Here is a 15,180-nt window from a genome sequence, read left to right as displayed (position 1 = left end):
AGGTCTTGGTAGGTCGCTACAGGGAGTTGGCACCAAATCTGCACGCACAAGTCAACTAATTCGTAAATTCCGGAGAGGGGGACGATGAGTTCTGACGCCACCTTCAACCACATTCCAGATGTGTTCGATCGGGTTCATCTCTGCCGAGTTCGGGGTGGGGTTGGGGGGGGGGGGCACATCAATTGAAACTCTCACGGTGTTCCTCGAACCACTCCATCATACTCCTGGCCTTGTGACACGGCGCATTATCTTGTTGAAAAATGCCACGTCGGGAAACATGACCGTCATGAAGGGGCGGTCTGCGACCAGTGTACGACACTCATTGGCCGTCATGGTGCCTTGCACGTGCTACACTGGCTGCTCACTTGAATGTTCCGCAGAGCATAATGGAGCCGCCGGCAGTCTGTCTCCGTTCCGAGGTACAGGTGTCAAGGAGCTGTTGCCTTGGAAGAGGACCGATTCGCGCCTTCCTATCGGCATGATGAAGACGGTATAGGGATTCATCAGACCACGCAACGCTCTGTCACTGCGCCAGCGTCCAGTGCGGATGGTCACGTGCCCATTTCACTCTTTGCTGTCGCTGTCGTGGTGTTAACATTGGCACATGAATGGGTCGTCGGCTGCGGAGGCCAATCGATAGAAGTGTTCGGTGCACTGTGTGTTCGGACGCACTTGTATTCTGCCCTGCATTGAAGTCTGATGTTGGTTCCGCCACAGGTCTTGTTATACCAGTCTGCCAAACCTTTGACATCATCAATCGTCAAACGCGCTGGTGGAGAAATAGAGGGGGTTGTTTGGGGGAAGAGACCAAACAGCGAAGTCATCGGTCTCATCCGATTAGGGGAGGACGGGGAAGGAAGTCGGCCGTGCCCTTTCAGAGGAACCATCTCGGCATTTGCCTGGAGCGATTTAGGGAAACCACGAAAAACCTAAATCAGGATGGCCGGACGCGGGATTGAACCGTCGTCCTCCCGAATGCGAGTTCAGTGTGCTAACCACTGCGCCACCTCGCTCGGTGGGAGAAACAGAACGCCCTACCAAACGAACTCCTTACCAAGTTTTTGGCCGGCAGCAGAGCAAGTTGCAGAAAATGCAACGCCGTCCGTGGTCATCACACACCTTATTAAGTACCATTTCTCGCCTTTTTTAATGCCCAGCGGCCCATCGTAATTGGCGGTGACTTTTTTCTTGAATAAAAGTGTTATATCTGTTCGCCTCTTCGTGTACTCCTTTCCGTTACCATCTATAATATATCGTAGCAATACTTTCTGTGTATGGTCCACGTTTCATCGAGCTACGTAACTTGCCAGTGAAACATCATAAGAAAGTTACTTCCATCCTCACGTTTTGTACACCGGTGTAATTCTGCATTTCAAGATTGTTGTTTATTCTGTCTTTTGCCTTAGGCGTTTTGGTGACGACATACGACAGACTCCTTCAGTGTTGTGAAGATATTATTTTCACCGAAAGAAACGTAACTGGGATAACAAACGGCCGGCCGGTGTGGCCGAGCGTTTCTAGGCGCTTCAGCCTGGAACCGCGCGACCGCTACGGAGCAGGTTCGAATCCTGCCTCGGGCATGGATGTGTGTGGTATCCTTAGGTTTATTAGGTTTAAGTAGTTCTAAGTTCTAGGGGACTGATGACCTCAGAGCCATTTGAACCATTTTTGATAACAAACGGAATAAATTATAAGCACATTATTACTTTTCAATGATGGCCGGTGTAGACAGGATATAAATTGCAGATGGGCAATAACAGCAAAGGCATTTTCGGACAAGAGATATTTGTTAACATAGAATATAAATTTCATTATTAGGGAGTCTGTTTATGAAGATGTTTGTCTGGGAGTGTAGCCTTCGACGGTCGTGAAAAACGGACAATAAACAATTTAGACAAGAATAGAATAGAAGCTTTTCAGATGTTGTGCTATAGAAAATGCCAAAAATCAGACGGGTGAATCGAGTAACTAATGAGGAGGTAGTAAATCGAATTGGGGAGAGAAGAAATTTATGGTGCAAGTCGACTATAAAAAGAGCTATGTTGATTACGTTGCAACAACGAATCGTCAAGTTGGTAATGGACGGAAGTGTGTGAGTGAGGAGGAGTTCAAAGTAGTACAGGCAGAGCAAAGATTCACTAGTAGCAGGATCAAATGGACGTAGGTTGCAGTAGTCACTGCAGAGATAAAGAAGCTTGGACAGCTAGTAGCCTGGAGAACTGCATCTGACCAGTCACCGGAGGCCACGTGTCCTTTTAAGAAAAACGGTCAAAAAATATTCCTGAGGAACCTCCGAAATTATGTCGGTGGAATTCGGGTTCATCCCGTATAGATATAAAAACATCCATATACATCGGATAGGCATAAATCGGAGGTGGAGTGGACGCGATGACCTAGTGTTTGAGAATAGCGAAAACGACGGAGATAATTATGACGGAGGGGAAGAACGTGGGGCCTGTGGACGCCTGGACAGGTGTGAAAGCCGCAGTATCGCCAGCAGGCGTACCCCGCGGCCCAATCTCGGACGAGTTAAGCGGGTGTGGGACGGCAGGCGTCCACGTGAGTGACGCAACGCTAGCGCAATAAGTGCCAGGACGTCCACCAATTACGTCGCAGGACCTCGTTAGCCCGGCGACCACCACCAATCACACGGGCTCGGGGACAGAGGGTACGTGACACGCCGGCCTCCAGCCGAGGGCAGCGCATTCGCAGCGCCGAGGAGCGGCTCTTGGCACGAGGCGGGTAGGTTACGAAACTGCAGGGAGAGAAACGTCTCCGCACGGCGGAAAGTGAGGAAACCTTTGGGGGCTCGTCAGAGGACGGAGCTGGAGGCAGGAAATGTTACCAGCGTTCTGCTGAAGCAGCGAAAGACATAATTACTAAATTCTACGGGGTATTCAAAAGTCTCTCCGATGTGCAGTATGATTGCCGCGCGTGCCTTATGATTTGTTCGCCAGCCTGGGTTACTGTCCTTCAAGTGGACTCTCCGAACATTCCACTGTTTCGTTTATCTCAGCCAGCGTCGGTAGCATCGTTGGTGTGTGTCGTTACGTGTTGTCGTGAACGTTTAAGTTTAGTTCCTTTGTTCGTTTGTTTTTGTCACTGTTAAAATGCTAACCATTGAGGAACGTGTATTTTTAGTCGAACAAGTTTTCAAAGCTGGCGGTAAATACACAGTTTCAGTTCGTCAAACACTTAATTCAGTTTTCCCGGAGACAACACTCCCACATCGCGATGCTGTGCGAGATTTGATTAACAAATTTCGAAGTACGGGTTCAGTGACAGATGCACCGAGAAGTGGTCATCCTAGCGTTTTGTCTGGGGATAAACTACTCGATATTTCCGATAAAATGTCCACGAGCCCGAACAAGTCAGTAAGAAAACTCGCCCAGGAAATCGATGTTAGTGTCGGAACGGCCCACACGGCTGTAAGTAAAAAATTAGAACTTTTCCCAAACAAAGTGACAGTCGTGCAAGAACTGAAAATTCTGATCATGGCAAGAGACTGCATTATTGTCAATGGTTCAAAAATTTCCTTCAACAAAATGGAAGGGATCTTCTCAATGAAACATTTCTCACTGATGAGGCGTGCTTTCATTTATCCAGGTACATGACCTCGCAAAATTCTCGTAAGTGGAGTACTGCAAATCCATTGTGTGTTCGTGAGGAACCACTCCATTCTTTGAAAATAGGAATTTGGATTCCAATTTCTAGACGTCGGATTGTGGGTCCCATATTTTTCAACGAAACAATAAACGCACAACGACACTGCAGTGATATGCTGTACCCATTCATAGGGGAACCTGTGTTAAGTGAAATACTGAACGGTTATTTTCAGCAAGATGGTGCAACCGCGCAAACAGCTCGCGTTTCAGTATCACTGCTTGCTGATGTTTTTGCTGATCGCATAATTTCACTGGGACTTTGGCCTCCACAATCGCCGTACCTAACACCACCTGAATTTTTCTTCTAAGGTGCAGCGAGAGCAACTGTCTATAAAAACCATCCAAAATCCATCGATGAATTGAAAACTGCAATATCCACTTCCACTGCTTCTGTTACAGAAGATATGTTACAGCTTGTGTTTGGAAACATGATCGGACGAATTGAATTGTGTATTCAACAACAGAGGGGTCACTTTCAACATTTAATGTGAAAATCTGTAAGTAAAAATTAATATTCAGTAAATTAATAAGTTGTATTTCACTGAGTTTCATTTCGGTATATTCATTGCCGCATACGGCACGCGCGGCTAACAATCATACGGCACTGCAGAGAGACTTTTTGAACACCCCGTATGTCTTTTGTCACAAGGATAAGCTACCGTTTGAATAAAAACCTTTTATTCACTACAACTTACGATTACATAGATCATCATCAGCTGCATAAAAAATGAAACCAAACGTGCCTAATATCTGCATATACGTACAAATTCTGCAAGCCACCGTATGGTGCATGGTGGAGGGTACCTTGAACCACTGCTAATGATTTCCTTTCATGTTCGACTCGCAAACAGAGTGAGGAAAAAACCACTATCTATATATGTCTTCAAGAGCCGTAACATCTATTATCTTCGTGGTCCTTACGCGAAACTTACGTCGGCGGCAGGAGAATCGTTCTGCAGTCAGCCGTAATTGCCGGTTCTCTAAATTTTCTCAGTATCCTTTCGCGAAAATAAGGTCTCTATTCCCATTTGCGTTCACGAATGATCGTAATACTAGCGTTATTGGAATCTTCTGGTAACAAATCTAGCGGCTCGCCTGTGAACTGCTTCGACGTCTTCCCTCAGAGCTACCTGGTGGGGAACCCAAACACATGAACAGTACTCGAGAGTACCTAGAGTTCTAGAAGTGGTCCCCTACATCGATGAGCTACATTTTGCCTATATCGATGACCTGCACTTTACCTATGTTAAGTACTCATAAAAGAAAATTTCAAAATCGTGATTCCACAGTATTAATTTATTTAGTTACCCTGCTTCTGTCTTACAAGGCGATCATCAGTTACAATCTGAAAATCGCCTCAAGCTGAAAACAGCTTAACTAAATAAATTGATAATGTAGAACACGGCGACCAACAATTTACGGCTGTTTCCTGATGATGTTGTGATGTACGGAAAGATTTCGAAGCTGAGTGACTGTACCAGTATGCAAGACGACTTAGACAAAATTTGTAGTTGGTGTGATGAACGGCAGCCTGCTCTAAACAACGTAGAAAAATCTAGACAAAATTAGTAGTTGGTGTGATGAATGGAAGCCTGCTCTAAACAACGTAGAAAAATCTAAGTTAATGCGGATGCGTAGGAAAAACAACCTCCCGACGATTTCAATACAGCAATAGTAGTGTTGCTCGTGACACAGTCACATCGATCAAATACAGGCGTAACGTTGCTAAGCGACATGAAATGGAACGAGCACGTCAGGTTTGTAGTAGGGAATGCGAATGCTCGAATTCGTTTCATTAGGACAAATTTGAAAAAGTGTACATCATCTACAAAGGAGACGGCGTATACAACGCTAGTGCGACCCTTTCTTGAGAAGTGTTCGAGTGTTTGGTCTCCCCGCTAGGTCGCATTAAAAGAAGACATTGAAACAATTGTGAGATGTGCTGCTAGATTCGTTACATGTAGGTTCGGTCAGCACGCAAGAGATGCTTCGGGAACCCTAATGGTAATCCTTGAAGGGAAGGCGACGTTCTTTTCGCAGAACATTTGCTAAATGAGCAAATTTAGATAACCCGTGTTTGAAGCTGACTACAGAACGATTCTGATGCCGCCATCGTACATTCCATTATTTTCGTTTACAGGTTCATACATAAAGGTCAATGGCCTACCTTGAATTTAAAGGAATAATCGTTGTTATTTGTGCAGTTGGATTCCGTAGAAATGTTGGAACACGTGACGCAATACTGACCCTACGACTTATCTTAGAAAATTGATTAAGGAAAGGCAAACCTACGTTTCTAGCATTTGTAGACTTAGAGAAAACTTTTGACAATGTTGACTGGAATACTCTCTTTCAAATTCTGAAGGCGGCAGGGGTAAAATACAGGGAGCGAAAGGCTATTTACAATTTGTACAGAAACCACATGGCAGTTATAAGAGTCGAAGGGCATGAAAGGGAAGCAGTGGTTGGGAAGGGAGTGAGACAGGGTTGTAGCCTCTCCCCAATGTTATTCAAATGGTTCAAATGGCTCTGAGCACTATGAGACTTAACTTCTGAGGTCATCAGTCGCCTAGAACTTAGAACTAATTAAACCTAACTAACCTAAGGACATCACACACATCCATGCCCGAGGCAGGATTCGAACCTGCGACCGTAGCGGTCTCGCGGTTCCAGACTGTAGCGCCTAGAACCGCACGGCCACTACGGCCGGCTCAATGTTATTCAATCTGTATATTGAGCACGCGGTAAAGGAAACAAAAGGAAAATATTGAGTTGGAATTAAAATCCATGGATAAGAAATAAAAACTTTGGGGTTCGCCGATGACATTGTAATTCTGTCAGAGACAGCAAAGGACCTGGAAGAGCAGCTGAACGGAATGGACAGTGTCTTGGAAGGAGGATATAAGATGAACATCAACAAAAGCAAAACGAGAATAATGGATGTCTCTCATTGTTGTTGTTGTGGTCTTCAGTCCAGAGACTGGTTTGATGCAGCTCTCCATGCTACTCCATCCTGTGCAAGCATCTTCATCTCGCAGTACGTACTGCACCTACATCCTTCTGAATCTGCTTAGTGTATTCATCTCTTGGTCTCCCTCTACGATTTTTTACCCTCCATGCTGCCCTCCAATACTAAATTGGTGATTGCTTGATGCCTCAGTATCTGCCCTACCAACCGATCCCTTCTTCTAGTCAAGTTGTGCCACAAATTTCTCTTCTCTCCAATTCTATTCAATACCTCCTCATTAGTTATGTGATCTACCCATCTTATCTTCAGCATTCTTCTGTAGCACCATATTTGAAAAGCTTCTATTCTCTTCTTGTCTAAACTATTTATCGTCCATGTTTCACTTCCATACATGGCTACACTCCATTCAAATACTTTCAGAAACGACTTCCTGACACTTAAATCTATACCCGATGTTAACAAGTTTTTCTTCTTCAGAAACGCATTCCTTGCCATTGCCAGTCTACATTTTATATGCTCGCTACTTTGACCATTATCAGTTATTTTGCTCCCCAAATAGCAAAACACATTTACTACTTTATGCGCCTCATTTCCTAATCTAATTCCCGCAGCATCACCCGATTTAATTCGACTACATTCCATTATTTTCGTTTTGCTTTTGTTGATGTTCATCTTATATCCTCCTTCCAAGACACTGTCCATTCCGTTCAGCTGCTCTTCCAGGTCCTTTGCTGTCTCTGACAGAATTACAATGTCATCGGCGAACCCCAAAGTTTTTATTTCTTATCCATGGATTTTAATTCCAACTCAATATTTTCCTTTTGTTTCCTTTACCGCTTGCTCAATATACAGATTGAATAACATTGGGCCGGCCGTAGTGACCGTGCGGTTCTAGGCGCTACAGTCTGGAACCGCGAGACCGCTACGGTCGCAGGTTCGAATCCTGCCTCGGGCATGGATGTGTGTGATGTCCTTAGGTTAGTTAGGTTTAATTAGTTCTAAGTTTTAGGCGACTGATGACCTCAGAAGTTAAGTCTCATAGTGCTCAGAGCCATTTGAACCATTTGAATAACATTGGGGAGAGGCTACAACCCTGTCTCACTCCCTTCCCAACCACTGCTTCCCTTTCATGCCCTTCGACTCTTATAACTGCCATCTGGTTTCTGTACAAATTGTAAATAGCCTTTCGCTCCCTGTATTTTACCCCTGCCGCCTTCAGAATTTGAAAGAGAGTATTCCAGTCAACATTGTCAAAAGTTTTCTCTAAGTCTACAGATGCTAGAAACGTAGGTTTGCCTTTCCTTAATCTATTTTCTAAGATAAGTCGTAAGGTCAGTATTGCGTCACGTGTTCCAACATTTCTACGGAATCCAAACTGATCTTCCTCGAGGTCGGCTTCTACCAGTTTTTCCATTCGTCTGTAAAGAATTCGTGTTTGTATTTTGCAGCCATGGCTTATTAAACTGATAGTTCGGTAATTAATGTCTCTCATACTGCCCCACAATTATCCATCATGAATGTGATAGCTGAATACTCTCTGAATGCAGTACATCTGAGCGAAATCACTTAAATTTTGTTGAGAATATTTTCATGGTCCAACTATTGTGTACTGTATGTTACATGGAGATTCGGTACCAGCACTGAATGACCCTAGAAGAGTGTGGGAAACCGCCTAGGAACGACACTCAGACGGCCCGCTTTAAGAGACCAGCAGTCGGTAATCTGGCGCACGCGTTCGATCCTGTCTGGCTTCCCCGCCTGTCTCGTAAAACGCGCCACGCGTTAAGCTGCGTGAGCTGGTGTCATCTGTCAATTGTTGATGTGGTCTACAGTCCAAAGACTGGTTTGGTGCAGCCGCCCATCGTGTGCACGTCTCTCCGTTTATGTGTAACTACTACAATCTGCGTCCACTTAAATCTGCTTAATGCATTCAGTTGTTGGTCACACTCTACGAGTTTTACTTCTCCACACTGCCCTGCATTACCAAATTAACTACGAGGGTCATTTCAAAGTTCTGCATACTTTATGACAGAATTGAAGAAAATAATTTATGTTACAAAAGATTTTTACAGGCCTTCCACTATTGCTTACGACAGAAGCAACTTCTGTATACCGGGTAGGGCTCCTTCGTTGTTGAGCTATCGCGTTACTCGCGTCACCTCACTGGAAGATTCATCAAATGTATCAAAACGTTCTCGGCGGCATTATTTCTTTAAGTTTGCAAACAAATCATAGTCCGGTTGGATCATATCAGGACTGTATGGTGGGTGGGGAAGTATTTTCCCATCCATATTTGTCGAGCGTTTCTCCCACTGGTAGGGCAATATGCAGTCTTGAATTATCGTGCAAAATGAGAACACCAGCTTCAAACAGGTCAGGTCATCTCCGACGAATTTTCGGACGCACAGTATCTTGCAGAAACAGCTTGTAATATGTGCCTGTTACAGAAGTACCCTTGGGAAAGCTGTGTGTAGCTATGACTGCATTCTTATCATATGCAAAGATCATCCGTTTCACCTGTGATTACTTTCGGCGTGGAGAGTCGAAACTTCTCCATTGTGACGGCTGAGACTTCAGCTCTGGCTCAAAATCTCGTACGCAGGTTCCATCAAGTGCAACATTGCTTTTCAGAAACTGTTCTCCTTCTGTTCGATAACGATGAAGCAATTCTGTTCTCTGGTCTTCACTCAGTTCATGCGGAACCTATCTGGCAAAAACTTTTCTCGTCTTTAACTTTTCAGTTACGGTTCTGTAAACTGAAATGACAGATATTCTGGGCTCATATGCAATTTCCTCACATGTTTTTCGCCTCTTTTCTCTCAAAATGTCATTCACAATAATCTCAAAGGTGTAGTCAGTTCCGCGCTGCTGCTACGGTCGCATGTCCGAATCCTTTCTCGGGCGTGGATGTATGTGATTTCCTTAGGTTACTTAGGTTTAAGTAGTTCTAAGTCTAGTGGACTGATGACCTCAGATGTTAAGTCCTATAGTGCTTAGAACCGTTTGAACCATTTTTGTAGTCTGTAGCAGTTAATAGGCTTCCACTTCTTGGATTGTCCTCACTGCTTACCCGAACTCCACGTAAATGATTAGGCCACCGTGATACTGTGCTACGATCCACTACACTATTCCCACACACCTCAATCAAAGAGTTGCAAATTTCCATTTCTTTCCAAGTATGGATTCGATTGTGATACAGGAACGCTGGTCACTACACACACCTCAATCAAAGAGTGGCAAATTTCCATTTCTTTCCAAGTATGGATTCGATTGTGATATAGGAACGCTGGTCACTACGTGTAATCCGATCTGACTCGGTTTCAGCTTCCAATTACTCACGACACGGTCATGTGAACCAGAAAACACGTATATGACCACCACGCCTAAAGTCTCGCTCACAATTTACATGAATTTCTACTTGATCCCACCACCGTAACGGTCGCGCATGCGCAGTGTGCAGGACATGTGGAACGACCCTTGCATATCTTGATGCCCCATGATGTATTCCATTAACATATCCCGTCTTTTCGTAAACTTGTACCATAGAGATCTTTTCTTCACGATTCTCCTCTTCTCTACTTAATCGATATACCCATTTAATATCAAGTATTCTACTGCAGTATCACATTTCAGAAACTATATTCTTATATCTAATGTTTATCGTCCTTGTTTAAGTTACAAATAACGTTTCACTTCACATAAATACGTTCTCAAAAGACATTTACTGAAATTTTTTTCCAATGTTCTCAATTTTCTTTCCCTTCATAACAGCTTTCTTTGCTATTGGAAGTCAGTATTTAATAGCCTCTTGCTTTTTGCCGTCGTCGATTATTTTGCTGCTCAACTTGAGTAAGCCAACTATTACGTTCAGTATCTCATTTCTTGATCTACTTCCTCATCGTCATCTGACTACGCTCTATTGCTTGTGTTTCATTTTTATTAATGTGCATCTCATAACCTGTTTTGATGATAGTACACAGACCACTTAAGTAATTTTCAAAGTCCTTTACCGTCTCTGACTGAATTACAGTGACGTCGGCAAACTTGAAAGTCTTTAGTTCTTTTCCCAAAACTTCACATTTATTTCCAGTTTTGTTCTTAGTTTCCGTTACTGCTGGCTCAATGTACAGATTCAATGACATGGGCGGTTCTGCTGGCTCAATGTACAGATTTTAATACTTTAGAATCATAAAACAAGTTTTTCCTGCCTTACGCGTTTTGGCAGTATTATTTACAACCCATCTTCACTGGACTATAATACACAGACTTTTGTGATTAAACTAAACCTAAACGACGAACATCCACACCTCTGGAAGGTGATGTGCCTCTGTTCCCTTGCCCCTGCCCACACATCGCCTAACCTAACGTCTTGTGACTTCTCCTTTGGGGGTATATTAACCCTCGCGATACCAAGGGGGGGGGGGGGCTTACTTAAGCCCACATTTTGAAAATACTGAAATCTACTCAGGTATTTTATTTTTTAAAATTTTGTAAGAAATATTTATTGTCTTTAATGATGTCTTCTTCCAGATCCTACGATATTGATTAAGCTTAATCGGTAAATTTAAGTTTAAGGGAGGTGGTCTTAAAGTCTCCCTCCCTTGGTAGTAGATGCGACTTCCCACAACGGTCGTCTTACTCCACTAATGATAGTATTACGTGGCCTCAGAGCAGATGGACATTATATTTCTCTGGGTTGACAGCAACAATGGTCTCAACAATGAGTCATTTCCCTTTGATTTTTTATTGTTTTCTGTTCAGTGACACTTAGTACAGCGTGAGGTACAACTGTGAATGAAAATGTATCGACAGTCACTTTCTGACAGAGAAACATCACAGATTTTGGAAGAATCTACAGATTCTCGAATTGAATTTGATGAAACTGACGATGTAGTGAGAGAACCTGAAAAGGAATGTGTTGTGCGCGAGAATGTGGACAGTGATAAGAGTACCTACAGACGTTGAAGATGAACTGTGGGCACCAGAAACCGATGACGACGTAGCTTACGAGGTTAGTGACAAGTATATTATAAGCACTGGAAAAATTTATAGTTCCAAAGCTCCTCACATTAGAAGACGAATAGCATAAAACATAGTGACAGAGAGAGAAGGCATAAGAGGCGAAGATAAAGTAGGAGCAATAAGAGAATCATTTGAAGAGTTTTTGTCTACAGAAATCGTCTCCTACCTTCCAAACTTCACAGAAGCTCTTCTGTGAACCTTGTAGAACTAGCACTCCTGAAAGAAAGTATACTGTGGAGACATGGCTAGGTAAAGCCTGGGGGATGTTTCCAGAATGAAATATGAAATTTTCCCTTTGCAGTCTGCGCTGATATGAAACTTCCTGGCAGATTAAAACTGTGTGCCGGACAGAGACTAGAAGTCCCTCAGGCTGTGGCTAAGCCTTGTCTCCGCAATATAGTTTCTTCCAGGAGTGCTAGTTCTGCAAGGTTTCGCAGGAAAGCTTCTGTGAAGTTTGGAAGGTAGGAAACGAGGTACTGGCTTAATTGAAGCTGTGAAAACAGGTTGTGAGTCGCGCGTGGGTAGCTCAGTCGGTAGAGCATTTGCCTGCGAGAGGCAGAGGTCCCGAGTTCGAATCTCTCTCCAGCACGCAGTTTTAATCTGCCAGGAAGTGTCCTACATAAGGTATGGAACGAAGGTGACCACCGCTCGGAGGTGTGTCGTGTGATCAGAGGAGCACTCATAGAACATTCGTACACTGCAAAATGAAAAGTTGACGGGTTTTCGGTTCTATTCACGCATCAATCTTATTTTTAAATGTATGATACAGAACTTTGAAAACGAATGAATCGTTTATCGTAGCCCTGTATGTAACACATTAATTCATTTATTCAGTAATCAGACATTTGAAGCTGGTTTAAAGATGGAAATTAGGTTCTTATGGGGGATGGCGGGTTAGTGGTATCAAATATTGTAGGTTATTTCATAGCCGTCAGTGGCAGTAACAGCAGTATCAGTGCTATAAATAAAATAATAAATAAAAACCACTCTAGTTTAAATGCAGTGCCGAAAAGAGATGTACAATACTAATGCAGCTGAAATGACACTGACATTGAATACCGAGAAAACAAAAATAGGGTGATTCAATAGAGTGATTCAACGAGAAGTTCTGGGGATCTCAACATCTCCAGTTCTGCACTTTTCGATCTATATACTTAGACCACGGCCTTACGCAGACTGTGGAGCACTTGATGCTATACGGCAGCGATTCCGAACTTGGTGGCTAATTACCCCCTGAGGGGTCAAATGAAATTTTCTGAAGGGGAAAACTAAATGATTCGATTCTGCTTCAGTCACGAAACTAAATTATTTTGAAAAGATAATTACTATTATCACAATTTTGTAAGGCTTTAATACTGATTTTCTAACTTATCAATAATTACTTTTTCTCAGATAGTAGCATTAATGCCATGGAGGTTACAGGTTCCTCACATAGTCCACCGACTACACACACACGCTGTGCTTAGTCCCGTACATCGCTGATGATAGAAGTGAGACATATACATAACAAATGCTAAATATCTCAAGAAAATATCTTCTCCAAGTTGTAGATAGTACCTGCACTACTCCAGAAATTGCCTCATTACTCGCTTTCAAACAGATAAATGAATTAATTCACAGCACGACACTGCAGTAACTTAATAAGGGCTACTACAGTGATGTACATAGTTTTATTATTATTATTATTAGTGGCTGTGGTCAGACACAAACCAATAACAGCCTGAAGTCGCCCAATTTCTGCCAGTTCAAAAGTAGGTAGTGCAGCAAACAAGTGGTTTACGAACAGTAAGTATACTACACACATTTTAACTTGGTTGATTTTAAATTGTGTTGCAGTGTGCAGGTCAAGCAAGTGCCGCAATGGAGAGGAGTAATGCAGGGGAAAATGTTTTGTAACAGGTGTGTACCCACGCTGTGGATAGTTAGCTTTCTTACTTGAGAAGGAGTTGTGGGTAGCACTTACGATGGACCACAAATTCCTTTGTTCATTCAAAAACACACACACACACACACGCGAACTAAATACCATTCATTTTTCATCATTTTAAAAATAAAAAAGTGTTACAGGAAAAGCCATTCATTCTATAGTTTAGTTAGGTGCTAAAGTTGATGATAATGTGGGGGAGGGCGGGTGTACTAGCTAATGTCTAGTTGCACTCAGGGGTAATGGTCTAAGAAAGGTTGGGAACCACCTATGTAAGCTACAGTCTCGTACCTGCGCAACAGCGAGTGATATTCCGCTCCATATTCCCATAGGAGCGCTTCGAGGTCGATTACACCCACTTTACAAATGAATCCCGAGCAACTTCCGTGTCCTGGGAATATTATACAACGAACACGCTGCGAGTTGAAGGTTATCCTCCTCACAGAAACGGAGCATAAAAAGAGCTCTGCATCTTCATACTGTGTACGTAACATCACTTTCCATGTGAACAATTCATCCTACACTGACTGCTCCGCGCAAGGGAAGGCTTTCGTAATTTACATGAATGGAAACACGTGTTACGAGGAAGCACCTTCATCAGCACCTTTCTTTAAACTAATACTGTATGTGGTCTATTACAAATGATTGAAGCGATTTCATAAATTCACTGTAGCTCCATTCATTGACATATGGTCACGACACACTACAGATACGTAGAAAAACTCATAAAGTTTTGTTCGGCTGAAGCCACACTTCAGGTTTCTGCCGCCAGAGCGCTCGAGAGCGCAGTGAGACAAAATGGCGACAGGAGCCGAGAAAGCGTATGTCGTGCTTGAAATGCACTCACATCAGTCAGTCATAACAGAGCAACGACACTTCAGGACGAAGTTCAACAAAGATCCACCAACTGCTAACTCCATTCGGCGATGGTATGCGCAGTTTAAAGCTTCTGGATGCCTCTGTAAGGGGAAATCAACGGGTCGGCCTGCAGTGAGCGAATAAACGGTTGAACGCGTGCGGGCAAGTTTCACGCGTAGCCCGCGGAAAACTGGCTCATTCCACAACTGAAGACCGACAGCGCCGACTTCATCTTTCAACAGGATGGTGCTCCACCGCACTTCCATCATGATGTTCGGCATTTCTTAAACCGATGGATCGGTCGTGGTGGAGATCATGATCAGCAATTCACGTCATGGCCTCCACGCTCTCCCGACTTAACCCCATGCGATTTCTTTCTGTGGGGTTATGTGAAAGATTCAGTGTTTAAACCTCCTCTACCAAGAAACGTGCCAGAACTGCGAGCTCGCATCAACGATGCTTTCAAACTCATTGATGGGGACATGCTGCGCCGAGTGTGGGAGGAACTTGATTATCAGCTTGATGTCTGCCGAATCACTAAAGGGGCACATATCGAACATTTGTGAATGCTTAAAAAAGCTTTTTGAGTTTTTGTATGTGTGTGCAAAGCATTGTGAAAATATCTCAAATAATAAAGTTATTGTAGAGCTGTGAAATCGCTTCAATCATTTGTAATAACCCTGTACTTCTCTGTAATGTCTGGCACAGTGCTAATATCTTATTAAACCATGGGAAGAGTTTAT

At 43.4% G+C, this 15,180-nt stretch overlaps 1 protein-coding gene across 2 annotated transcripts in view; it reads right to left on the bottom strand.

The window, feature by feature from the left end:
- The window catches only part of LOC126094481 (bumetanide-sensitive sodium-(potassium)-chloride cotransporter), a 632,465-nt gene that overhangs the window by 279,533 nt on the left and 337,752 nt on the right, over positions 1-15,180 (bottom strand). The gene's annotated exons all lie outside the window — the stretch shown is intronic.

The sequence above is a fragment of the Schistocerca cancellata genome, chromosome 8 (genome assembly GCF_023864275.1).
Source record: "Schistocerca cancellata isolate TAMUIC-IGC-003103 chromosome 8, iqSchCanc2.1, whole genome shotgun sequence".
NCBI classification, from domain to species: domain Eukaryota; kingdom Metazoa; phylum Arthropoda; class Insecta; order Orthoptera; family Acrididae; genus Schistocerca; species Schistocerca cancellata.
Note: the sequence above shows the minus strand (reverse complement) of the source record. Positions and strands in the feature narration are given on the sequence as shown.